This window comes from Excalfactoria chinensis, chromosome 3 (genome assembly GCF_039878825.1).
Source record: "Excalfactoria chinensis isolate bCotChi1 chromosome 3, bCotChi1.hap2, whole genome shotgun sequence".
Taxonomy (NCBI): Eukaryota; Metazoa; Chordata; class Aves; order Galliformes; family Phasianidae; genus Excalfactoria; species Excalfactoria chinensis.
Window position 1 is genome coordinate 86451215 of NC_092827.1, and position 27219 is coordinate 86478433.

At 38.1% G+C, this 27219-nt stretch overlaps 1 protein-coding gene across 10 annotated transcripts in view; it reads right to left on the bottom strand.

Moving 5' to 3' along the window:
- ESRRG (estrogen related receptor gamma) overlaps window positions 1–27219 on the bottom strand; it is a 378604-nt gene that overhangs the window by 285612 nt on the left and 65773 nt on the right. The window contains exon 1 of one of the 10 annotated variants that reach the window (XM_072333658.1): window positions 26383–26557. The exons of the other annotated variants lie outside the window; for them this stretch is intronic. The gene's annotated coding sequence lies outside the window, so the exon portion shown is untranslated. Of the gene's footprint in view, window positions 1–26382; window positions 26558–27219 lie in introns of those variants that run through there. 10 annotated transcript variants of the gene reach the window in all.

A 27219-nucleotide genomic window follows, 5' to 3' on the forward strand; every position in this document is an offset into this window, starting at 1 on the left:
TTTATGATTTGGTGAGACTGCTGGAATTTGGGCATAACCACAGTATTGAAAAAATCACATATGCTCCTAGCCCTTCTCTCATGGTGGCTTATGGCCACCTGCACTCTGCATCATCCCCATAGTTCCTCAGCTAAAAGATACACTTCTGACAGAAGGTTAAAAGTCAAGCCCAAGAGCTACAGAGAGGGGATCCTCCAACACTTCTTAGACTCAAAGAGGTCTACATTTCACACACCAACATGGGACATTCAGATCCTTCAGTTCTAGCTCATCTCTAGTTCATAAATACACTAAGGACCAAAACTTGTTTGAGAAAATCATACAGCCGGTTTGACTTGTATGTCATGTAGCAGACATACTCACCTTAGATTAAACAGCTCATACTTTTGGGGACCTCTCAAGAAACCAAGAGTAAGCAGTTATACACAATGTTTATGTAAAGGAAGCAATCAAATTAGAAATCAGAAAAATAAGAAGGAGGCATAAATTCGTCCATTCCTGAGCAGTGATTCTCTACATCTGTGGAAAATAAAACCTATGACTCCAAACCACAAAATGAATGAGTACTGAATGAATGCTTTGAGCTACTACATAAAATGAGGCACAGTCAATCACAATTTTTTTAAAGGATCTAAGCTGTCAGATGTTCTTCCAAACTAAAAATATGGAAAATTTGAACCTGAAAGTATTCGTTAATACTTTCAGAACGGCCAATATCAGGTTTTGGTGATAGGACCATCCACATATTTTCTTTAGAATAATGTACACATAAAACAGTCTGACACGTGTCTTGCAGGAGGAAAGACAACACCATAATACGGCTCCTTATCACAGACCCTTCAATTAAAAGAGGGTTTGGAATGTCAAGAGTCCTGTTGCTATTCTAAGATGTTTCACAGATGAGATAAGGCCTCTAGAAAAAACTGAATGAGGAAAAAAATAGGAAAATTTATAATTCAACAGATGTGTTGAACTCCTGAAAGATGATATTTAGAGAGATAACTAGGCTACATCTTGAATACCTTAAATTCTCACTGGTAGCAGTAAGAATCTAGAGAACTCCAAAAAACCAAGCAAGGAATAAAGTCAAAGCCCATCATCAATGATCAGTCCAGATCAACAATGGTCATTGCACTTGTTCTTTAATTTTTTATGGATAAGGCAACTGTTATTATAAAAAACAACTTGCATGTAATAATTCATGTAAGCACTGCTCTTTAAATTGAGATATTTGACTATACCACTGAATATTTAAATACATTTCAGCAGAAAGGACAAGGGAACCTCAGTATTGAAACTGATGAAATATTTGTGCTCCCTGTAATGTACAAATACACTGCCAGCTCACTGCATTTTCATTTAGTGTCAGAAACAGCTTTCCAGGGACTTAGATGCTGCTGAAAGTGTCAATATCAATGTTACTATTTATAGCCCCATAAACTACATTTTGACTTATATTGGTAAAGTTAAGCTTAGGTAGCACTTCTAGTATTAATATCTTAATACAGAAATATTGCTATAAGTGTAGTTTACAGTCCAGAACATAAACACAAATTCAGCGTTACTAATAAATCACCTTCTGGACTGCATGGAAACACGCTGCCAAAGTGTATTTTATGCAGTACACAATGGAGAAAATGCAACAATATAGATGTATTTAAATTTCCCATTTTTACACTGTCACTCAAAAACTTTTCTTCTTCCTTTTTTTTTTCTACCTTATCGATCTCACTGGCTTGTGATAGCATTTCAGTTGCTTGCCGAGCCATTTTTAGCTTTTGCTTCTTTTTTTAAAAGCTAAATCAGGGCTCAAATGATTCGATCAATGTAGCTTTTTCAATTAGAAAAAAAAAAAAGTTAAAATAAAACTCCAGGACATGATAAACTACAAAATTTTCTCTCTCCCTCCATTTTTTTTTTCCCATAGTATTAATAGTATCCTTTTACATAACAACAACAACATCCCTGTGGTATGCAGTAAAAAGTTTATCTACAGCAAGACTACTCCATTAACTTTTACCAGGAAGCACAATTTTATCAAAGACCATTCATCAGGAAGCAAAATGTGTGGACAGGCAACTCTGCACACCTTCAGAGTTATGGACTTCGTCAACACCCTGCTGCAGCTCTCTGACTGCAGCAGAGACTGGTAAAAAATACATGACTTTTGGCAACAGAGCATGCTGCAGAGGATGTCTGGGTCTTCTGTGAGTTGTAGCAAAAGATTCTGTCAGTCCCCGATTAAGATTGATGTTCTCTATTTGAACAGACCAAGCTTTTTAAAAAGGTACTTCAAGAAAATAGAGATGTTGCTTCAATGCAAATCAGGATCAACATAAATAAATGACATACAATAGGTAAGGTTCAAATCACCAGGATCATACTTAGATACATAAACCTCATCTCCGAAAAATCTCAGATCAGTCCACTTGTCAATGGTTTGGTTGCACTCAAGCAGTGTCTATCGTTGAATTTTAAAAGACAAGTGGGACTGAGATGCTACACAACTCCTACTGCTATGCTACTAGACCATGAAGGATTACATAGGAGCTAGGATTTCTGGAGTTTCTTTGGGACCGTTCCTGTCTTGAGCGACCTGCTCATATCTGTATCTGGATAGAGGCAGAGGCTGTGAGGACACTCAGTGCATCTCTCCCTGAAAGCTCAGCACAGCTTGCTCAAAGTCAGATCTGGGGCCCATGACACAGACTTCACAGCCATGCCCAAAGAACAACCTTCACATTCTGCATTAAAAAAAAAAATAAATCCTAACTGCAGCAACACTATATAACAGACTTATTCCTCATCTGTCTCAGGGAGCATCCTTCTCAAAGGGCCGGGTTCTCTTCCCCTTTTGTCTTCTCTTTCTCCAAGAATTTTGCAGTTGATTTTTTTTTGCTCTACTACTGGTTGCCAGACACTTCCTTTTTAAGTACAGCAAGCCCTTAACTGAGCAAGGGTGGTAGACTGTCTGAATACTTGCCCGTATAATTAGCGGTACCTAGGATATGGGAGTGAATTCCAAATTCACATCCTTCCCTGGCACTTACTTTAAGCAGGTCACTTGGCTTTCCTTAGGTACTTTTGGTACTCTGGGCAGAAAAGAAAGTCTTCTTACTTTAAGTTGGACAACCTAAGATAGCTGCTAACAAGAGAAAGGAGCAATGAATATCTCAGAGCTGAGACTAGCAACTTGTGCTTCATTTCAGGCTCCTCTTCAAGTTTAACTCCAGTTGTCAATTTGGTCAGTCATCACATAGATCACAGGATTATATTTAACCCAACATAGCTACACATTTGTTTTGCTTTTGGTGTAGAGATACACTGCTTGACTTCAGCTATCTGTAAAATAGGTATAAAAGCACACATAAATTCAAGAGAAATGTTTCACAATGATTAATTTACTCATGCAAGAAGAGCATTCAGAGAATTTAATGGGAGATACTAAAACATGGTTAAAAAAAACATTCTTTTAAATGTGATTTTTTTTATTACCTTTTTCTTTTCTTAGCCTCTTTATATTTAAGCTAAACACATACATCTATTTAGGTTCATAATAGAGTCATCACTAAAACTACTACTAGGTAAAGGTAGTTAGTTGACCCAAATAGTTGGGGTGGTTGTTTGAATACTTAATCAAAACTGTTGGGGGGCATCTCTCTAGGGTTTTAATGGCAAATGGCATCAAGCAGTTAATCAGAAAAACTGCAGACGCTGGAAATCTTGTCCTGAAATGCTTGCACCCCATGCACATACAATGCTTCTGAAGGTGTGTCAGAGGGAAGCAAATCCATCATGTTCTGTTCGTAGCTACAAGGAAATTCAGTGAACATTGTTTAGGAACTGGAGGATCTCGAAACTAATTGCCAGTACTGCAATGGACTACGCAGAGGGCGAACATATCCAGTCATGATTTAATGTAAATATACGGGTGATGAATGAGCACTGTGGTCATGGTCACAGATCTTAGAGTGGTTGTGAACCTTGAAGTCACATTTCCCTTCTGTGCAGGGGACGATATGCACAGAGTGATCTTTTCAATACCTCAGAGACTTATCCTTAGTGCAAGCAATAAGAATTTGTTAACCTCATTACTACTATTTCTGTTATTGTAGTAGTTATGAGTAATGGAGACAAAGGTAGGCAAAAGGAAGTAAGGCAGAGTGCAAGCCCTTTTTTTAACTGATAAAAAAGGAAAAAGACAGGAAAAAAATCATTTCTAAACTAATTTGATATATCTTTTATGTGCATATTTTAGTTACTAGAAGCTCATTTGTCTCCTTGATACAGTCACAGAGTTGCTTGAACATAAAAATAAAGCAAGTTCTTTGGAAATAAAATAAGGCACTTAGGGTTTCCATCCCCTTAATCCCACAAATAACTGGGTCCTGCAATTATTTCTCACAATGTCAATGCTTCACATTGCCCATTCTTAGTGCAGGTATGAGCATTTACTATTATAAACTTATATTTTAAGAACAATAAGAAAGTGATGAATTGGCCACTTGCAGTTTTCTTGACAGCAAAGTGCTATGGTAGCTGCAGTGACCAGGGGATGTCCTGGTTCCTCCCTGCAGAAAGGTATTCCGCGCACGTAATAATTATTCATCTATCTCGCTCACACTAAAGGCATCGGCAATGCAATTTTAGCCTGATAATCAAGACCATATGACAAAAACCAAGGCCATTAGGGACCAATTTCAAGTATTCTCTGCAAGACAATGATTTTCCAACTGCACTTACATATGCTGAATAGTTACTTCTGCACGACCGCACCTGCTCTCATTTATGTAACCCTCCATCCTCTCCCCTTTTTCTACCCCTTCCTTTCTCATAATGCAAAGAAGGAAAGTTTCAAAGGGTTGCTGGGTTCTTCCTAGAAACAGATTTGATTTATTTATATTTCTGGCTTGCCACATGCTGTGAGCAAATAAGAGTCTGGCAAATGTAAAAGTTAGTTTGTGCTAATGTCAGGTCAAATTCTACCCTCAACAGACTTCATGGGGCTGCAGTAATGTAAGTTGGAGCAGAATTTGGCCCGGCACTTTCATTCGCTTCCTATACATATTCAAATTAAATGAATATTTGGGAAAATCTCTTCCTCCTTCTTTTATACATACATAATTCTGTCCCAGCTATGATCTAATCTCAGTTACACCAGCGACTCCCTTGGATGTTTTCTTCTGGGTTTATGCCAGTGCTGCATGTCTGAATGAGATACAATGGGACTATTTGCTCAAGAAACGCATGCAGAGCGCGGCCCTTAGTCTCTGGGTCAAGTCTGCTCCACTGTAATAATTCTGTCCTTTAATTACTTTCTGCTGATTTCTGACTGTACCATTTCAGTATCAGTGACATAATAATGTTGCCTTTGAAAAGACTGTAGTGTAACTGTAAATCAGAGTTCCATAAGGTTAAAGACTTCAGTTGCCAGAGGGGAAAAAATGCCAAAATTATTTTAAAATTATAAAGGGTATAACTCAAAGACTCTAGCATTTTTAATTTAAATGCTTCTAAGGAAATGAATACATCTTCAAGCTTTTTTAGAGATAACACAAAAATTAAAAGCAACAATAAGATCCATTATTAATGATGTAACAATCTTTTCTGGAAGAAAAATTGAACCTATAAAATTAGCAAATAGGAAGCCAACAAGCCAAGACTGCAGCAGGAAATGACTCTATAATAACATATCGCAGATCCTAGTCCTGTAAACCTTTATTTGCATGAGTGATCTGTCTCACATAAGAAGTGCTATGGACTTCAACGGTCAATTCTTACAACTGAAAATTACTCATGAATTTGAATAGGAGAGTATAAGATCAGCTTCTAGCCTTCTCTGCCAATGATCAACCTTCTTGCTACAAACACTCCAAAGTTAAAAAATAAATAATTTTTTAAAGAAATTTTAAAAAAGCTTATGAAAACTGAAATACATTTGGATTTCTCAAAGAGAAGATTTGGTCTACTAATCCGTTATTAGAATGAGAAGAAATACTCCTGGATGCTGTCCTTGCTCATATGCATTCTAGAGCTGTAATTTTAGTCTCATTTTATAATAATTTAAGGCAATGACATCAGGAAGATCAATGTAGCTACATCCTATTATTGAATTAATCTTGCAGTACCTCTGGTGTCTTCAATAAACAACAGTACAGAATCCAAAGAAGAACCTTGGCTCAGCTAGATGTAGTCCTAATTTTTGACAAATAGATATTATAGTGACCAGTAAAAGCGACTACTTGATTTTTAAATTGTTTAGCTCTTGGCATGGCTGCCCTCTGTTCCCATCATTGTTTTATCAAGGCTCTCTGTTTGTGCATACTCATGGTAGCTCAGCAAAACAAAACTGAAGAGTAGGAATGCTATTCCTATTTTGCACCCACTGCATTAGTCCCCATAGACACAGTAAAACACGTCATATCTAAAGAAATCAAAACAAGGAACATCCTGAAGTTATTTGTAATAGTTTTCCAAATTTCAAGGGCCTTACCAAAGTGCCTAAAAAATTCTGTAAACTTCATTTAAATATCTTAATTCAATTGAACCCAGAGGTCATTGATATCTCAGCAATTTCAATTTAAAAACATTCATTCAAAATTAAGAAAACAAAAACTAAACTGGAGCAGAATCCCCTCTAGAGGTTATCTTCATTTTAAAAGAAATTACACTGTCTGACTTTTTGTAAGATAATTATTGCAATTGTTTTATCTAATTAATATTGTTTGAGTATTATAATGCCATGCTATGCATCTTAAATAAGCAATAATTAATAGAGCTTCGCTCTTTTGACATCCCAGGACCTAAATATTTGTTCCCCTGGCTAAACAGTGTCTTGAACACAGCAGAGGTAGGACTCAAAGACACTGCTGCAAACAAGAAACAAACCAGGGACATACTGTCAGTAGAGATTTTAGAGACAGATCCGATCGTTTCATTCCCTTACCACTCCTACAAATCTAAAACATACTGGAAAATGAAAGCTTTTTCTTCCAAAGACTTTGGGGCTTGATCAGAGAACACGAGTTTTACATATGTCATTCCAAAGCCTTCAGTGGGATTACTCTTGGTTTCTATCAGTGTAAGCAAGAGGAGATCAATTTGCTGATATTTCAGTTTTCATTGAGGTAACAAAATTGATCTTTATCAGTTTTCATACAGACAGCTAGCGCAGGATTCTAATTTCAATTACACCGACATAAATGTGGAGCAATGTCCTTGTCTTGTACTTAAGAACGTGCCTTTAAGAAAAGGGAACATTTTACCTTACTCTTTCAACATTTCCATCCTTTGAAAATCTCTCTTCTGCGTATAGCCAGAGACAACCACTTAATCTAGTTAATAAAAAGAATATTTGAAGAATTGAGAATCACCTGTGTACTGCTCTCTGTAAACCTGGATCTCGGGGAGGATTTGAACACCAAGATGTAAATAATCCATTCTACAAGACACGCCCTCCCTGGAAGAATATTCCTAAGTTATGGACAAGAGTTCTATATGGTATTTTCCTATGTCACACACTGTAACACAACCCTGGGAGAGAGATACTAAGTTGCAGACTGAAATAGCCCAGGAACCAATCCCACCTCACCTACATCTGAGGGATCACAGAGCCCATCACCAGCAAGTGTTTGGTGACCTGCTATATAAAGAATGAGATTGTACCAAACCCGTGAAAATCCAAACAATGCATTTCCAGTGTGATTTGCATCTTATGAGATCCATTAAAGCTAAGAACTAGAGCATCCATTGCATCTAAAACAGAAGCTTATTGTCAAGTCACTGGCATATGGGTGGGGGGCACTGCAGTGCTTTCCAGTGGGATAGCTTATCTTCAGGTATCTTAAACTGGAAGGTAAAAGGCCTCAGCTATGGTAAAGACAGGCCCCTGAAATAGTTCCTCACAAACCTCCTCAGACAGTTGTCCCTAAATTAAAATCAAGAATAATGCAATCTTTGTGAGCGTGTGGCCATGAACACATCTCGCCTTCATAAAACTTATGAGAAAATGACCACAGTATCATTTGGATTTACTCTGAAGCCTAGAAAAATAATAGAAAGCGAGGCTTGTCACTGTGTCACCATTTTCCAGCTCTACATTCGTGAAAGAAATAACATTGGCAGGAAAATAATACAAAAATGTATCACACACACAGGCTGCAGAAAGATATAATGTTATTTTACATATTTGATATAGAGCCTAAATTAAGCTGCAGAAAAGGGGCCATGAATCTTCGCAGACTCATTATCAAGCCTCCCTAAACCTCAGATACAGGAAAATACATTTCATAAACAAAGACCCAATAGGATTTTAATAGTACAATAAATTTCACTGACGTTCACCACGATTCACATTTCAAAATATATATTTAAAAACAAAGTTCATTCAACACAAAACCAGATTTAGAAAAGTAGAGTAGCACAAACATATGTTATACCTATTATGCTTACTGTAGCCCATTTTTGACCAAATTCTTCAAATTACCACTTTTCATATGGTAGGCTATAATTCCACAGCATTAAGCATAAACTCTCTCCCTTGCCCCTCATTTCCTACCTTGGGACGTGGACTCAGACCATAATGCTATTCATGAACAAAAAATTTATTTTCCATAGTACGCTGAGACAGCAAAATGGATCAACTCCTTACTCCTATCAAGGCACAACAGAACCATCGCCACTGAGCCTCTCCTCAGCATCCCTGAGGTGCTGCCTTTCAGATCTTATTGTGAGTCCCTTAATGACTAAGGAAATCAGAGCTCCTTTCCCCTTTCATACATCTCCTAACAGAGGAAAGTTTTACAAAGTTTTAAAGAATGGAGACAAATTGCAGAAGCATCTTAAAATAATTTTCTTTTCATGTTTTGATCAATCTTAGAGATGGTGAACTCATCCGGTGCTTCTAAATTCTAGATAGAAGGATTTTCTGAGTAGGGCATTCTTTTTGTATTTTGATGTGTCTGAAACTGTGCAGGTGGGACTGCCAGTCAGCCATGAAGGACAATGCGCTTTGGAAGGAAACAAACTAAAAACATGAATAGTGTTCCAGTTTTTCCATGTTAACAGGAACCCCAAACCAACGAGCTTTGAGTCAGATCACTTCAAAGCCTAGCAGCGTTAGATCTTTAAACAAAGCCTTATTTTTTTCTGGTCAGAGCCACCTTTTCAGTGCAGATCTTCCATCTGCTTGAATTGTTATGCTGGTATCTGACGTCAGAGCAGCTAAGTACCATCAGAACTGGAATAAACTCCCCAGCTCATCTGACTAAGCCCATCGAGGGCCTTCAGACGGTAATACCATTATTGACCTGGGCCGAATTCAAATGCATTTGGAGTGCTTGATATTTATCCAAATTATGCCCATTGAAAAATCCCTGGCAGAATACAGATAACATCAAATTAAAATGTATCATTATAATTACTTCAAAGAGATATCCAGTGTAGAAATAATTAGGTTAGTAAATATTTTTAATTAAATTATGATTTTTAAATTATGTTAAAACTACAACTTGCATATACAGGCACTGTAACAAAACTAAAATCCTGAGAATTCAGGGTCTGAATATGAATATTTGCATTAATCTAATACAGTTATTATATCATTAACTCCAGTGATGTAATTCCAAATTTACACAAGCACAATTAGGGCCAGATCCAAGATTCAGCAGATCAATACAAATCTTTCCATGTGATATAGCAGGCATGATAAGGCCCCGAGAAAACAACCAGAAACCTAGTGCTGTATTGCCTAATAGGACTTTCCCAGCATACCCTTTATCTCCCTAAAATAATGCTCCTGCTAATAACTTTTCTTCACCTATAGTGAATGTGAAAACACACATATGAAAGCAAGTAGGTATGAGAAAAATATAAAACATAGGCATAAATTCTATCTGCCTTTAGCCAGAAATATTTAAAGAACTTCTGAAAATCCCATGAAGTTGTTTTGTTGTTTCTTTTACCACTTCTGTCTTTCACTGAGATTTGATAATAGTCATGCTGGTTGGGATTTTTTATATACCACGTGCCTTGTTGATCAACTGAATCAATTCTTTCTGCTAACATATGAAAAATAAGAATGTTTTAAATACCATACTGCTAAAGACTGTAATCTACATTTATAATCCTCTTTTCTTTAAGCAGCTTGACACCTTGAACATAAAACTGTGTTTTACAGATGCTCTCCTCTTTTAATTGAAATCACATCTCAGGTCGAGACCACCACTTTCCTTCTGCTTCTCTAACCTCTTCTTGCCCGAAGGCCTGTAACTTGTGAATTATTTAACAATCATATTTGCTGCTGAAAATTGATTTCCGAGAGAATCCATATTGATTGAGATATGTGAGACTAATGAGTTTGAGGTTAAGGTGTTTAGGTATCATTATCTCTGATAAGTTTTGAACTAGAATCTTCATATTTTTGCATCTCTTTGTCAATATTCAGTTTTATGTTATATCTCTGCTTCAACCCATGCCTATCTATTAAGATAAAGAGCAAGGATGAATAAACATTTTAGGCAGTGGCTGTGAAAAAGTGTGTACCTGTGAAGGATCTGCCCCAGCACGTGAGACTTTATTTATGTTCCTGTGTAACACTCTTCTTCAGTACTGTAAGGGCTCTTGTTTTCAAAAAACTCCAAAGCAGGCAAACAATAATAAAAACCAGATACTTGACCTTGGCATTAGACCCTGTTTGGAGGGACAGATTTCAAATCAGCTATAAGTATGATTTTAAAATGATACAGTTCTTTAAATGACCCAGCTGGAAAAGGATATTTTTGGTCAATGATCTATTTTTATTTCTGCTCTGCTGTTTCTCATGAAGCCAGATGAAAAAGGCCCATCCTTCAAAGCTAGTTTATAGCTTCTGAATTAGCATTTTCAATTCCTTTCTCTGAATGAAATCTACTACAGTTTTGAGGTTTATTTTAGTGAGGAAAGGGAACAAAACATTTTGTAGGTTAGCTTTGCTTGCCTTTTAAGGTAAGAATCAACTAAAATTTTAAAGGTTCTTTTCAAACAAGTACCTAAATGTCAAAATAAGACCTATGCACTGCATTACAGTATTTAAGACACGTGTTTAAACTGTTGACTACATCCATTTTTGTTAACAAATTTATTTTATGTCACTCTTAATCAGTAGAGGTATATTTTTGTTACTATTATTGATTTTGCAGCCATGCCAGTTAATGCTATTATCTTGGATAGTACATTCTGAACAGTTACCCTTACAGACATTTTAAATAAAAACAAACATCAATTGGGAACTCAAAATGAAATCAGATCACTTTATGAACCTGAAAGAACAACCTTCATACTATGCTGCATAGTCTTCTTTGAATGACCTATCTTTTTACCCAACTCTGAGGATACATAGAATAAACTTGACAAACTACAGGGGAAGAGGGCACACTTTTGTTTTTTAAATCAGGCAAAACTGAGATACTGAATCCTCCAATTATTCCTTGTCAAATGAGGAACTGAAAGTTCTCATGATGGATAGTTGAAGATTCACAGATATTACAACCGGAATCATGATATGATCTAAACTTGAAGATAAGCATTCAGACTTTATCCACATTAAGATAAATCAGTGATGCCTGGCCAAAATTCAATAATTTTTTCCTAATCAAGATGAAACGACAGACAGATCCCCAGACTGAACTTCTACACACTGGAGAGATGTTGAATATCTGCTATCTTAATAAATTAGACTTGTAGAAACCACAGATTACAGAGGATCACATTTTTCTGGAGGGTGTGTCTCATAGCAGTTAGCTACCTGCACTTTGATGCTGTGCCCAAAATCCCTGCCCTTCCAGTTCCTCCAAACCACTTTGTTCTGAACACAGACTACCTCTCACAACATAGGTCAGCACACTCAATATAATTTTAAGGTACTCACAACTCCAGATATTAGAAGCCTGTTAACTCTGGACTCATTTAGCAAACTCAAGCGCATGCCTTATCAGAAAACTAACTTATTACATCTCAATAAGACTGCTGGAGAAATGGTAATGTGGGTGAATCTGCCAGCTATCCAGACTAAAATTCAATTCAAGGAATATTGGGTGTTTTTCTTAAGTAGAAATCTGTGCTCAAATTAATGCTTCTATCTTCATTATTATTTCATCTTTTTGACCAAAGAAGAAGACAAAACCCCTCAGCTCTATATTTCTAACTTAATTAAGAACAGGATATTTTTATTTATTTTTTGTTTAAATTGGTTTCTGGTGTCTAAATCTTTTTTTCCCCCCTAATATTAGTTTAATCATTGCAGAACACCCTAAAGCAGATCACAGTTTAGTATTCTAGATGTAGTAATTTTGTTCTGATTACTACATGTCTATACATATGTGTATGTGTGCACGTTTGTTCAGAACATTAAGTACTTTCTTAACAAGAGGTAAAGAAAATCCATAAGTGAATGTTAGATAGCCATGCTCTCATAAAGGGCATTAGATTATTCCTTTTGTCCTCATATCAGAATGAAGGTAGTGTCCCATATTATAACATGAGGAACAAAGAGTGGCTATTTTCTCATTGCTCACTTCACAGTAGCATGAGGCTAATTAATAGATGGGAAAGTGAAAACAGGCATAGTTATTTGTGAAACTAATTAAGATATGTGGCAGAAAAAACACGTGGACAGGCAATTTCTTGATTTTAAAGGTTTGTATAGCTAGACAGTTTTATTAGTCAACATTATAGGTTTTTTAGTCCTCAGCTACATAGTTGTGAGATATGGACTCCACAATTAATCTTTCAAAGGCTGACTTTGATTTATCTCAGAGGAAAGCTGGAGTAAAAAAGCAGATGTGCATTAATAAAAACAAACAAAAAACAACAGCTTGCTCCCTTTAGCTCCTGGTTACCAAAACAAGTACATTGATTTGATCTTCTAAACCTGCTCCTATATCCTCTCCATTTCATCTATTACTAAAGGAGGTGGGGAAGTGAATCTAAATGTCCGTTCCATTTAATTCCCCGCAGATTTAAAATGCACGGAAATTTTCACAACAAAAAAGCTTTGGTCTAAAAGACTTGTTCGTCAGCACATAGGAAGTCTGTGGCAGAGCCAAGAATAGTGTCCAATTCTTCCAAGCACTTATTCACTGCCTAAATCAAGAAGCACAGACGTAACAAAACTTACCTATCTGGAAAGACTGGGGTCTGAAGAGATCGTCCTCAGTGTTGTGATTGCAAGTTTCCAGATACCACTATTTCCCAGACAGTGTCACTTGATTCAGCATCTTTTCCTTTGTTCAAACAAACAGTCATCTTTGAAAGAGAAAGTCTAACAGATCTTAGGGTGTTTTTTTGTTGTTGTTGTTGTTTTGTTTGTTTAAAAAAAAAAAAAGAGTTCAAAGCAGTAAAAAAATCAGTGAGATGGACTATTCAAAATCTAACAAAACGCTGCTCGAATCTTTCATTTAGAGAAATGAATTTATGACCCAGATACCTTAGGAACCTCTTAGGTAACTCAGTCTGCACATCTTCCAGGTGACACAGTATTTCAAGACCTGTCCAACATAAATCCTGAGGTATATTAACAACGGGTTTTTTATTAGTGCCTGTATCATACAGTTCTCTGCTTAGCAGGTTCCACCTAACTCCATGCTAGGATAGGACTGGAAGCTTTGAAGGGATCCATAATACACATTCCCATGACAGCTGAAAGCAGAAGATGAGCATCCAGCCAGTTACTTCAGTACTGGTCCTGAAACACCATCCTGCTCATTTTCACACTTACACAGACCTCAGCCTACCCAGGCTAAGACTAGTGGGCCTTCCTGCCTCCACAGCATCACAGAGTGATTTGGGTTGGAAGAGGCCTTAAAGACCATCTAGTTCCAACCCCCCACTGTACAGACAGAACTAAACTCATCAGCAGATACCACTGAGGCCACAACAGCACTACTGTTCATTATCAGCCCATGCTAATTGCAATTAAGGGACAGGTTTGTGTGTCACCACCTCCATCACAACCTACCAAAACCATCCTATGTGCTGCCTGCACGGACGGTTCCTCTGTGGAGATGGGATGCAAGGTAAAGGAGGGGGCAGTGTGGTTTGTGGATGTTAAATAAACAATTTTTTCTTACAGCAAACCCTGGCACCTGTTCTCACCATGTCACGGCCTGTGATGACTTCGTGTCTACCAAGCATGACCAAGCGATTAGTGGAGCCGTGTCGCTGTATCTCAACAGTAATGGGGCTCTCTTTCCATTTGCCTCCTATTGAACTCTAAGCGCTCCATTGGCCTGTGCATTTTCAGCTTGATGAATTCATTATTCTCCAGCTTTTTTTTTTTTTTTTTTCCCCTGCTTTTTTTCCTTTCTTTTTTTCTTTTTCCTTTCTCAGGTCAGAGCTTCCCCAAAAGCCAAATGGCTGTTTTTGGTTTTCTCTCTCCACCTTTTTTATTAAAATAAATATATAAAAAGAGTATCTTTCTTCTCTCTTTCTAGGGAGATGTCAAAAAGTCTAGCAGTGACTCATTTGTTTCAAACAGCATTTCAATGTACATTTGGATCTATGTATATTAGACAGCAAACAATCATGACACTCAGCTCATTTATTTATTTATGTGGAAGAAAAAAACATGCAGTTGTCTAACATCCTTCAACTAATGATATCTGGAAAATACATTTTTGAATTCTGAGGCAAGGGAAGCATTCAATTCGTATTCCCTAGCAAACAAATGACACCACATAAATAAAATACAAAACTATTCAACTATCATCAAAAATATGACATTCATCCAAAGTAAGAAACGTTACAATGTGGCTGTTGCATTTTGTCTTTAAATATTTACATGGTATGAAAATATGATTAAGCTACCTGATGTCTGAGTTTTCCTGGAGATATTCTCCTTTCCACCTCAAAATTGTGCCTAGTCAAGCAGAAGGGACTTTGGTCATTTGTCTGGCACTTTTAGAGATCTAGAGGCCTTTTTTAGGACATAACTGGCACAACACGCTCAAGTAATAAAGAAAGAAAGGCATATTACACATCAACCAAAGCATAAACTGTTTTTAAAAGGCAAAGTTTAGGAATGCTTTCTAGGCTGTGCTCAAGCAGAGTAGAAAAGCCACAACTGAGCCTGGTGTTTAGCACTAGATCTGCTACAGGCGTTACCTTTGTGACTCTATTTTCTCCATTAGAAAAAAAAACACAACATTTTTCCATTTTAAATAAAATGATCGTTATCTGTTTGTACTGTAGAAGCCTCTTAGATGAGGTCCCCATTACAACAGATGCCGTACAAACACAGAACCACATGCTATTATAATGTGGGAGTGGCATGCTCTCAATAATACTTCAGGCCATTTTGAAACTATTAAAATTAAGATGTATTTAAAAATTCTTATTCATTTTCTCCATTTAAAAAAGAATGAAATTTGAACAAGGAGATTAGGAAGCTATTTCCAGAACATCCAAACTTCTTTCAGATTCTGAAGACAAAAATTCTGTATCGGTTGCTGTCATGGTAATGGACTAAAACAACAGAAATACCATATTCTTTTACTGATTGACACCAATTTTAGATCCTTTCAAATTGGTTAACTTCACTACTGTACAGCTTATTTACCACTTAAGTGAATACAGTATATCATGGGCACATAGTACAGTTTAAAGAAGAGCCAACCTAGTTAGATTTTAACTAGTTTCAGGGCAGGAGCGTTTATTGCACTTGATAGAATTTGGAAGTGGGGGAAAATTATAATTTTTCATTTATGTGCAAATTTGACATTATAGTTAACATTGGATGGACATATTTTGGAAATATCAAATCAATATGTGAAACAAGTGTTAGAAGAGCAATATCTTACTCTTGACTCCATAAAGTGCAACCATGCCTTCTATTAATACTAGAACCCTTTGGAACCATTATAGTTTATCAGCTAAATACATATTTTGGCACATTAACTAATTTTTGATTACCCAATTAGACTTTAACAGCTCCATCTATCATGTAAATTTTTCTTAATGTGCAGATTATGGACCCAATAGAACTTAATGGAGCTCCTTACAGCGTTCTGAGTCAATGCAGCTGGCACATGGACACAAAGGTAAGTATTTTCCTCCCAAGTGAGAATTGCATGCGTATCTTCCCATGTTGCTAATGGGTGTTGTGCCCTAATAAGTCCCTGGGCACTGACGCAATACAAGAGACCCAAATGGGAGCCAATTTATACCATTTTATACGTTGGTTCTCCTACACCTCCATTTCTACAACAAACTGAGCCACAACTGCACAAATGGAAACTAAGGACCATTGGACCAATACCTGCTCTTGTGGTAAAACATGGTAGCCATGAAAAGATTATCCAGTGGATAACCAAAGCAGTGAGGAACTGCTGGAGGAGTCTTCTTCCCATCAGCTACAACAGAAGACAGAGGTGTGCTGGAGATAGTGCTCCTCTGCTTTGTGCCACTGGGCACTTCCTACATCACTCCATCATCTCCCAGAAAACAGCATGTGGGCTGTGCCCAGCACTGAGTCACGCCTTCTCCTCTTCTCTTATGCGAGAAACACAACTACCATACCATTTTTCTTCTCCACTCTACTGCCCCATCTAACATCCCAATACTTACACTCTTTGCCCTTACCTGCCTATGGGAGAAAATGAATTCCCATTTCCTAATGGAAGCACAAGCACTTAAAAGCCGCTGGAAAGGAAAAGGTTACTCAGATCATTGGGATAACCGTTGTGGAGTAGACAGCCAGAACAAAGCAGTCTACAGAGAGCTAAAACATTCAGGTAACAAATCTGCACCCCTTAGCCTAAAGGCTTAATGCTTGGTACAGGCTTAACGCTACCCACATTTGGCATGAGAATGAATACAGAACCTTTGCTCAGAATCAGCAAATAATTAACTGTTAGAATGGAAATGCATAAGTGCAGTACAAGTTCTGCTGAGCTGGCTGCGTGCCTGCATCTGCCAGAACCTCCAGCTATGTGGGGAGCAAACGGGGCTCGACTGAGAGCAGATCACGCTCTGCTGCTGGAAGTGAGGCGGATTAACTCCAAAGAAAAGTGAAAAAGGATGACTCCATGCACAAAAGAGCAAATGTTTCCCATGTTGAAGTAAATTACTCTATAGTTATCTAAAGTACCATTGATTAATTGAATTAGTTTTGTATCTCCCATTTCTCCTGGCTTTGACAGTGAAACTACTCAAGCTGCTCCCAGTTAGTTTCACCTTCTCTCCTTCTGTACAGGCTGTGAGCAAAGCAGTGCAATGCTTTTACAGCAGGAAAACATTTATGTTAGCATTCCTTTACTTCTATGAGAAATCCCCTTTGTATTGCTTCTGTGAGAAGTAATTTTTTTTAACAACTTTTATCTTTCCTTACAGTACTCCTTTATCAAAGTGCATCTGTGACTGTTTGGAAAATGAGATTCTCATTTGCTACATGTGGTCTCATTCCTTCTGTGCTTCCATTCTTCCCCACCACCATCCCACCCAGACGTTTCCCTCAGCCAGCCACACTGCCCTGCACTCCTCAGCTGTTCCCTCTCCTCTATCTGACAAGGAGTTTGGAGGAGATCAACCTTGGATGTAGCCTAATGGGCAGGCACCTCAACACTATCCACTATGTCAGCAGGAGGGGAATAATATCATTTTTGTAATCAATTCCCACTGAGTCATAACAACAAAAACCACACCACAGCTACTGCTGGAAGAAAATTAAACCCTTTTTAATCAACCTGTGTTTAGATGGTGTGTTGTCCTGCTGCTCTCCTTGAATTTTGTGCTACAAGATTTAACTCATAGCCATCTCACTGTTGACTTTTTGTTATAAAGTTCATTTTTTTCTTAGTCATCACTCCTACCTAATTTATTTTTCCATCTCATTTTGGAAAGCTGGCCTCTCGGGCAAAAAACTCCAGATGTCTGAGAAGGTATATTTCTTTTACTATGCTTTGGTTCCACAAGGAAAAACAAATGAAGGTATACATTTTTAATCACACATAGGGACATTTCAGCTATGCCAATGCATGTTGCATTTTGCCCTTTATCTGCACATGTTGCAGGCTGTGCTCAGATCCTTACTTCTGCCCTTCCAGCGGTAATTTGCACCGACAAAACATGTGCCTGTAGTTTGGAGCCACAGAACAGACAGGTCATGGCAGGCACTGCTCTGCACAGCCACCCACACAGCTCCAGGGATAGCTCTGACACCAGGTCTGTGTCTGTGCCAAGCTGTGGGCATGGAGGGTTACACATAGGCTGTCCCATGCAGTGGAGGCTTCTCTGGGAAATCCCATCCCCTGCAACTGCATTGCTGCTGCGGCAGCTCCGAGATTGGCTTGGCATACAGAGAGTGGCAGGAACAATTTAGAAAGTCTGACTGGTGCTTTAAGATTTGATATTAGGCACTAAGTATCACTTACTCCTCAGTCAACAGTTTGAATATGGTTCCAGACATGATGACTAAAATTATTACCTTCTATGATAATTGTACCCCATTTGAACCAAAGGGCTCTGTCTAGTTTCCCCTATTCACAAAGAACAACAACAACAAGAAGTATAAAAAAACCCCACCTCAAATCCAAAAGTATCGTTTCAGTATTTGTGAGCAAGCCTTATGGGATGCAAGCATTACAGTATTGAAGTCTTCATCAGTGCTTAGTAGTGGACTTAGTAGCAGACTGAAAGCACTGCACACCAGCAGCTAGCACCATTACTTCTGCCTTACAGCAGGGGAAATGAAACACAGGACATGAAATAACTCTCCAGATGGGTATGATCTCCTATGCAGTTGTAAGGATGCTAAAATCACATGTGAATAAAATAGAAGGCAAGAGCTTAAAAATAAGTTCTATAAAAAGAACTGAGGAAAGGAAGAGTGATTCCCATAGAAATTAATGCTGTTTTTCCAATTATTCTTCTGCAATAAAATGATCTTTCTGAATCTTTTGGAAAATCCTTCAGTGCTTTTTGTTTACTTAAAATCAGGGAAAACATTAAATACAGAAGTTAGCATTGCTACATGTAGAGGAGCGCAGCCCCATTGATCAGAACACCACTTCCTCAAATGGAGGAGCTCAGAGTCCCACTTCGAAACATGCCCACTACAAAGGCAAAAGGCCAATCACAGAAACACCAAACTTACACAAAGTGAAACGTGACATACCTTAGCAGCCGAATACTAGATGCAGAAATTCTGTTTCCAGGTTCTTCCTCATAATGCTAACCAAGACCTCACCTACCAACACCTCCAACAGAGTCCATCGTGGGTAAATTAACCGAAAAGTTTGTAGTGACCTCCCCCCAAAGATAAACACGAGGCACCATTAGCAAACAAAAGGCGCACAAATGCTTTAGAATCACCCTCCCTCATCTCCCACCTCAGCTGTCCTATGCAACATGCATACCTCAGGGCTCTGGCCTGGCTGTGTCTTGCTTGCCTTTGGCCTCGGGGAGCCTAGCTCTCCCTTTAGATGCTCCTTGGCCTTTGCCTTTTATCGATTTAATGAACGTGCACAGACACGCCGCCCAGCTCATTCCTCTTTGTTGTAAAGGATCGGCAGTTACTCGCTTTGGACTTTGCAGCTTTCCATAACGAGCTTTTCACCCTCCTTCCTCTCCTCTTAGACATACCTTTGATCACACAGCTTATTAGCAACTTTGACAATTAAAGGCTTATCACTGAGTAGGTAAATCAGCATCCATTTAGATGAAGTGGGGCAGTAACACCTTTCCAAAATTGCATCTTAGATCGGTGAATTTTACTGCATCAAGTAGCCTCAGTGATTTATCCCTCTTTTACATTTGGTACCTTAGGTTACATCACTTAAATGAAGCCCTTAATTCCTGAGAAAGAAAACGCCCGATGAGAAAGTGCTGGTGTTCTATTCCATGTTCCTATTCCTGGCTGCTGCATGAACATAGTACATCTTTACAGTGAAAAACAGCTGGCTCTACAGAGCTGCTGTCTCCTGACAAGTACTTGCTTGGTTTGCAATAAAATACCGATGACTACTTTGTTCTCATTCAAAAGCACCTGTACTTGAAATATCCATCCTGCAAAACGAAGGATCTATCTGAAGTCAAAGGAAGAAAATATTTACCCCAAACTTGGGTTTCAAAAGAATTTACACACCTGTTATAAAAAGTAATCTTGAGAATCCAGCTGCTCCTGAACCCTGAAAAAGCACGAACTCCACATATTTTTCAGTTCGGGGCTTGAACATCCACCAGCACCTCACAGCTGCATTTTTACATACAGTTCAAATTGTGTCTCTGCAAAGAATTGGTTCAAGCAATGTATAACGTGACAAAAACTATATAGGAGCCACAAGCTGCCTCTGCTTATGTCCCTAAGCAGCAGCATTCATCGTGCCAACTTAAAAGCAGCATACATCAGCATGGTCAGAATTTGTCAGAAAGCAACTCAGTACTACTAGAATCTAAAATCATTGTCTTGTTCCACCTATGAGAACCTGCTTCATGTAAAATAAAACTCAAACAGCATGTTTTATCAGCTGCACTCCTCTCTCCACATGGCAGGAGGGTGCTCTGAGTCAGCTCCTTCTGTGTTTGTTTCTAGATACCTGAGTGCTCCTTTGTACAATGCCAAATTAGTGCATAAATGCTAAGCTCTGCCACTGGGCTGACCTGTAAGGTCTTTACTACCTCTGAAGCCAGGGACCTGGCCCATAATTAGTTTTGAAGCCATTCTCTTTATTCTGACATCTGCTGTACAGTGTAAAATAAGTTTGCAAGTAAAACACAAGGAACTTAATACTGAGTTGGACACATTTCCACCTCATTTTCATATATTTAATCCTAACACACATCAGATATCATCTTTTACATCTTGGACTGTAATGCAAACTTCTCGATTATTCTACCTTTCCTTTGCTGCTTTATCACATCACATTGCCTTTAGAACACTAGGTGCTAACTACTGCCTTGTGCGTGATCCCAGTCTCATTGTGGAATGTCTTGATTTAATAGAGAAATAAAATGATATAAGGTCGTAAGCTAAGACTATCATAAAGTGCATTGCAGGCACCCTATACTTAAATGCTCCCATGCTGCCTCTTAACTTCAAGTGAAGCAATTTGCCTAATGCCCATAGAAGTGACACAATTAATTCCCCTCCTTTAAATAATCCTAACCTTTCCTCTCTAATGTGCCTCCATAAAAGAATGTTTTCTAAAATAAAACCGATTTTGAGAAAAATCATATCCTTAAAAACCCTAGCACTGAAAATACTGTAACACAGAAAAGTACTTTAGAAAGTCCTTCTTGTATTGTGTTCAGATAATCACAGGAGATCCCCTTCTGAAGCGGAGACCAAACCCCACTCCAGTATAATGAGCACTGTAAATACACTCAGTGGACTGCACAAAAGCGACCTCAGCTATAAACAGCAACCTCAGCATCTTTCTGTTCATGTTTCCTGCTAAATACTTACAAAGGAACGAACAACATCCAAATGAGTCGTTAAGATTGGAACCTTTGTCCTGAAATTGCAGTACTTCCTCATTACTCAGCAATCTCATATTTGCCAAACCAGTTGATAGTTGGCTACATGGAAGAGGGTCCATATGTGCCACCCCAATCTAAGAGGCAGTTTTCATTTCATAAACGTATATTTGAAGCATTTCCCAGAGGAAAAGATAAGCAGGTTTAGGAGTATTATTTCATACAACATACTTTCCATATGCCCACGAGCATGGTCATTTTGCAGTACAGTTAGAAAATTGGACATAAAGTACTTATACATCAGTCATATGTTCACAACAAGGAATGGAAAACTACCTCTCTTCTTAACTGTACAATTCAGCCAAAACTAACCAACAAACAAACAACCCTATCATCAGCTTTCACAGGAAGAATTTATAGCGTATCAAACAAAATGTTATCCAACTGGATCGTTTCTTCTCAGTGTTTACTAGAAATATCAGCTACCACAGGAATAAAACAATACTTTTTTTTTCCTAGAGAAATTAGGAAGCATTATAGAAGTTGTTTTACAAGTATCTGAGTGAGATTTAGCTTCAGAGAAAAAAGAGAAATAAATAATGAGTATTTCTCTCAAAGAGGGAAATTAAGTCCCTAATCAACACATCAGCTAGGAAATATATTACCTGACATTTAACTCAGTCAAAAGGATGAGGAAGCTAAATCAGAACATGCCAAGTGTGCATTCACACTTGCTACTAGACTTTAGATACAAAAACACTGAAGTTAACAGTAAGCTCATGATGCTTGAAAATGCAATTATCCTGATTGTATTCATCGTATACTTTAACATTAAACAATATAAACTATGCCTGGAGTGAACAAATGCTGGTTCACAAAACAGGGACTTGCATTTATAGGCTAATACCAGTTCCATCCCAGTGGAAGTTTTGCCACCAGTTTCAGTCAGTGCAGCATCTGTCCTCGAGCCTTGATAGAAACAAAGAGTGTCAGCAGTTTACCAGACCTGTCTGGATGCTGACTCTTTCCACGGCCTTTTAGTACACAGAATTATTTCAGATGAGCAAACCATCTGTTTTTCTCTTGACTCACTGGTAAGCAAATTGGGAAGTCATCACCTTCTCACAGCCGTGATTCTTAAGCAGGTCCTTACACACCAAGGCACAGAAAATGGTTTTAGGAGTGTTGGTAAGATGTCTGATGTACACCCATGTGCCACCATGAAGGGCCATCTACACAGTTTTGCCATTCCTCACAGATATATCTTGTCTGTTCTGAAAAGCCTCCCAGATATGCCACAACTAGCTTGGTTGGCTTGCACTAGTGTTTTGCTTTATCCACCTTTGAAGGTTATTCCTGATCTGAATTTTGTTTGGTTCAGTTTAACAAAGTACTTCTCACACCCTCCCACTTCTCCCCATGCACACAGAGAATAAACTTTTTACTTTCTCTTTCCCCAGTCTTTTGTTCTTTTACCACCCATCATTTCTCTCCAACTTTTCTTTTTCCCAGGCTGAGCACTCCCATTTCCATCAATACTTTCTGACAGGTCACATTTCCTCTTATCATTCTCACTGTTTTTCCTTTGTACTTTCTCCTAATTCTCTGTATCTCCTTTGGGGTGCACCGCCCAAATCTGTGCATACTTACAGGTGAACTCCAAGCAGAGTTGAGAAGAGCCACAGGAGAATGTTGCTCCATACTCCTCACAAGCTATTTTTATTATATGCGTTCAGTCCTTGCTATCAATAAATGCTCTTAATTTCAATGTGCACAACATTTCTTCTGTAGGCTTCACAACTATTCTTAATTAACTGGAAGCTTTAACACTGTAAACAGTATTAAATTAGAAGAAGTCATACTTAATTGGGTATCTTCATCAGCCTACACCCAAAAATGACAGTACACTTTAGGATTACTACCGGAAATATGTAAACACAGACATACACAGCCTGAGTACAATTATCAGAGACTTAATATAATCTGTATTCAGATGCGGATGTACAGAGATAAATAATCTACAAACACAATATAAACACCCACACATTGAGTGGGTCTGTAACTGAGAGGTTTATCTAAGTGATTAAGAATACCACAGATTTTCCAGCATTAAAAAGAAAAAAAAAAAAAAAAAAAAAAAGAAAAGAAAAAAAAATAGATAATTAGATAGCTGAATGTATCTACAGTTAAAATCTGATTACCTCCTTTTATTGTTACAAGTCTAGATAAATGTCTATGTGAAGTATATCATACATATGTAACCATGTCATATTGTTCCTCGTCCACGTAAACACGTTCAATTCCTCCAAAGTCAGTTAAAATACATGTGACATCAGTACACGTGTGTGTGAGCTCATGTTAAATGAGAGTAGAATAAGGCGCCTGGCTTGGTTAGGTAGTTTTGGTAATAGAAAAGCAAGAAAAAACTAATATGCTGCAGTTACCTACTATGCAATAATTATAATGTAATTATACTGTAATTACAGTACCTGATTATCAGAGTATTGTAAAATAAACTGTTATCAAGGTTTTCTACTTCTATTTACAGTCGTCTGTGATAAAGACTAAGCCTTCCCAAAAATGCATGATAAAGCTTCTTATCACAGGTTTTAATGCCTCTAATAACTACTGTAATTCTGTATGATTTAGTGCTTTGAATAATCCACCAGGATTTTTCTCTAGATCTTTAAAAGGATTGCAATGTGTACAGAGGTGTCGCAGTGATTAAATTTACAGGACACTTACCAAAACAGTGATAAGAATGGATGTTTAATTAACACATGTACACGTTGTTCAACTGTACGATCACACGAAGATGGAAAGACCTGCATGAGACCCCTACCTTCTTTCAAAATGTTAAAAAAAGAAAATTAAACAAAGGATTATCCTCACAATTCAATATACGAGCAGACATTTTGAGGGCAACGGGAACTCCAGGTAGCACCTGAGTGTGGTACTGGCCTTCTGTTTGTGTCAGCCAAGGTTCTATACTAGACTAGCTGGACATCCCAGAGACAAAGCAGCACATGTGACAGTACAGGCAAGTTTACCAGCTGAGGCTGGATGCACCACTCCTTTGGCTGGTGGGTAGTTCAAGGGCACTGCATTTCTCTTCATCTATAGAACCTGAAAATATCAATGCTTTTAGGGCTCACTGATAAAAATAATTAGAGACAAAATAGCTAAATGTTCCATTATCAGATGTTTTTGGATTCCAAGTCTCCAAAAAGTGCACAGGCGCTCTCAAAAATCCCTTTTTCCTCCATCAGTGGATTTATTTAATAGCCAAGATTATCCCTTGGTTTTAGAACAGATACGCAAATTTAAGTTAAGCAAGAGACCGTCCTAGCAGACTAAACCCCAACAGAAAAGAGCAGCAGACTCATCCATATAACTGGCCCTGGAAGACAACCTTTATCTCCCTAAGGAAGCTTTCCATTTAAACTTCACCTGACATTTTGTCCACTGTGATGCTGACAAAAAAAAAAAAAAAAAAAAAGCGATAGAGAGATCTAAAGGTGTTAACACATATGATCAAAAGATGAAAAAGAAGTCAAGAAGCTCATGCAACCCACATTCCCACTGGGGAAATAACCTTTTTAATATTAGAATTGTTTGTACTTTGAAATGGAAATCCCAACATCTGCAAGTGCATGCAGTTGAAGCCCAAATGGGCAAGTGCCAGGAAGGAGCAGGGCAGGAGAACAGGCTTCAGCTCCATTAACAGAAACATCAGCTTTGTAAAAGCGATTCTTAATGATCTCATAGACCTCCTGATTTAGTATGGGAGACGAGTGCCACTGGTTTCTTTAGCATGAGTCCCACGTATTTTGTATCACAGTGCTGGCACGGGCCTGAAGAGATGAAGTCACTGCTTGACCATCATGGATATGCCTGCTCTGATCCGCAGTGCTGTGCAGGGGCAGGCAAATACTGGAAATGGTGCAACTACATTATTACTGTGCTCTGTGCAGGCTTTTATACCCTGGTTCTCAGCAAGACTAATTATTCTAAAAGAAGCTTCACACTACTGCAATTATCCTGCTCCCAAAACCTGAGTTACATCATTTAGGGCACTGTGCTTTGCTATTCAGGCAGATCCATGCAGCTTTATTTTTTGCAGCAAAGATTGTACTAGGGAGAGAAAAAAAAAAAAAAAAAAAAAAAAAAAAAAAAAAGATATTTAACAAGAACGAGCTCAGAGATCACTAACAGGGCTGAACACTTCAATATAACAGGAATAAGCAGTAGGCACAGATGGTGTCAAACATCACACACTCCTGAGTTTGATCAAATAACCAGTGGGCAAGCAGGAGAGCTTGCCTACCTCATCTCTTCTCTACAACAGATGATGGTGAGGGAACTTCTCTTTGCTTTTGCTAGCAGCATTTACTTAGCACTGTGGGGAGAGAGATTATGGTAGAAATTTATCTCTCGGTGCTGTCATCAATAAATTACTTCTTAGCCAGCTCTTGGGACTCTCAGAAAGTATTTGAAACATAACCACCTCTTGGCTGGCTACTTTGTGGATGGACTGGCAAATTTACTGCCATCCTGCATAAAGTTGCAGTTGTCCTATAGGAGAACTGACACTTTTGGTAGAATATATGGGTTTCTCCTTAGCACAGCCTTCCACTCTGAGCTCCAAACAAAGGTAGAACACCATTTTGCAAACCAAAAGGAAAAACACAGACATAAGACTAACAGGATCCCACAATCTTTCCTGCAAAGTTTATGAATATTATTACAAGTGTAGAGCTTGTAGAGAGAGACTAAAACTCTTCAAGCAACGCACTAGTCATCCCCATTACAGTTCACACTAAACATTCAAAATGAATCAGTAGCACTTGCAAAACTTGCTTGTCAGTAGGATGGGCGACAGGTCTGAAAACCAGTGCAAGTTCAGCACACGTTACATACAACATCCAGACTGACCTGTGGGTGAAGCTGAGATGGATTTTAATCAAAATCTTCTCTTCCTGGGAGAGAATTTACAGTAGTAAACATTATTAAATATACCCATTAAGAGAGACATTAACAAATAAGAAAAAAATAGCATCTGCTCAGTGACTCCAACGTTTTCATCTGTGCTTGTTCGTGCCTTCTGTGCGTCAAGACTACTAGCTGCTTCCAAATGTGATGGTTAATCACATTTTTGTTACATTTCAGCACAAGATGACGAACAATTAGATTTGCAGCTGAGAAATAGGGGAGGGGGAGGGAAAAAAAAAAAGACAGAAGAAAAGCTGCCGCCTCTTCAGCCAAATGACTCAGAGAGGGAATGGCGCATCATCATCTTCAGACCTCAGAAACTAAATCATTTGTGAAATCTTCAGAAATGTAGATGATTTAGCTAACTACAGCGAGGGTGGTTTTAAACTCAGATAAAACAATCTGTTGTAACCAACCATGCACCATCTTAAAGTTTATCATTTAAAAAAAAAAAAAAAAAAAAAAAACATTCATGTAAGCATCTCCAGCTCACTTTCCCTTAAAGAAGCTAGCTTACCTTTCTATCATCACTCTGCTCTTTGCCTCAGTATAGAGACAAGACTTTGTGGAAGGCACCTGAACACATTTCATCACAAAATGTAGGCCATATCCTTCATTAGCACGGAAACAAAAATGAGCTTGTTTTGATCTAACTCTGTTGCATTTAAAGAATTACCAGCAGAACGTAAAACGAAGCAGAGAGGTCTATTTAAGGTCTCAGTGTTCCAGCTATTTATACCAAAGCTGCCAGGGATTGCAGTGGGAAGGCAGCTTGCTGAA